Raw genomic sequence first — 1,146 nt, 5'->3', positions numbered from 1 at the left:
CCACAAACTAAACAACAACAACAACAACAACAACAACAACAACAACAACAACAACAACAACAACAACAACAACAACAATCTTGTTGATAACATTACGTGACCGTAATCCTGCTAGGCAAAACATTTTCATACTGGTCTAATGGTTCGTTTCAGTTTCAGCACAAGTTTTACGGCACTTGCAACACAATTAGGTCATATAGTGCCGAAGATATAGTGCTACAAGAGAGTAACAAACACAAAATAGAAGGAGGAGAGATGAGGATGATACACGGTTGATAGGAAAGAAGGATCAAACCACACCAGAGCACCCGCCAACCACCCACTCATGGTTCGTTTTCAAAGAAAAAATAAAAATTTGCACTCACAGTTTCAGGGGCCCAAATTCAAATTATAGTCAAAGTTGCTCCCTGAACTAGATAAAACCACACAATTAACAAAAAAAAAAAAAACCCCTGAAAACCCCAAACTGGACAACAAACAAACACGTGAATAAATATACAAGCAAACAGGCAAACAGGTAAACAAACAAACAAACAAACAAACAAACAAACAAACAAACAAACAAACAAACAAACAAACAAACAAACAGACAGACCAATTTTTCGCATTCCACCAGTTTTGGTGAACCCCCCGTCACGACCTATATCGTTTGATCTGTATCAGATTTTCACAATGGCGAAAAATAGAGTTTTCTATTCGCAGAAATGAAACATTCGCGCAAAATATCTTTACACAGTCAGATTAGTAATAGATTTACACTATTATTCACGATAACTCTATGGATTTAGCAAAGCTTTAGGAAGAGTTCTACAGCACTAGCAACACAATTAGGTCATATAAGTGTCAATAATTAAAAGTGTTACTATTGAGAGTAAAGATTTAAGAAAAAAGAAGGAGAGATAAGGACGATCTGACGTTTCGCAGGGAAAAAAAGGAGCAAACTACACTACTACACCAGGGCACCCGCCAACCGCCCGCGTAAAACATTCGCGCACAGACAAATCGACACAGTATAATAGGCCAATAGCAGCTCACTTGTGCGTGAGAATGCTTTTCTTTGGAACCTAAGTGATTTACACAGGCTACGCTCAACATAGACACTTTAGACAGCTGATTTGTGGTACAGGAACTGAGGGGAGGTTGATT

This window comes from Aplysia californica, unplaced genomic scaffold, assembly GCF_000002075.1.
Source record: "Aplysia californica isolate F4 #8 unplaced genomic scaffold, AplCal3.0 scaffold00990, whole genome shotgun sequence".
In the NCBI taxonomy this organism is placed as follows: domain Eukaryota; kingdom Metazoa; phylum Mollusca; class Gastropoda; order Aplysiida; family Aplysiidae; genus Aplysia; species Aplysia californica.
This window is presented reverse-complemented; position numbering follows the sequence as displayed.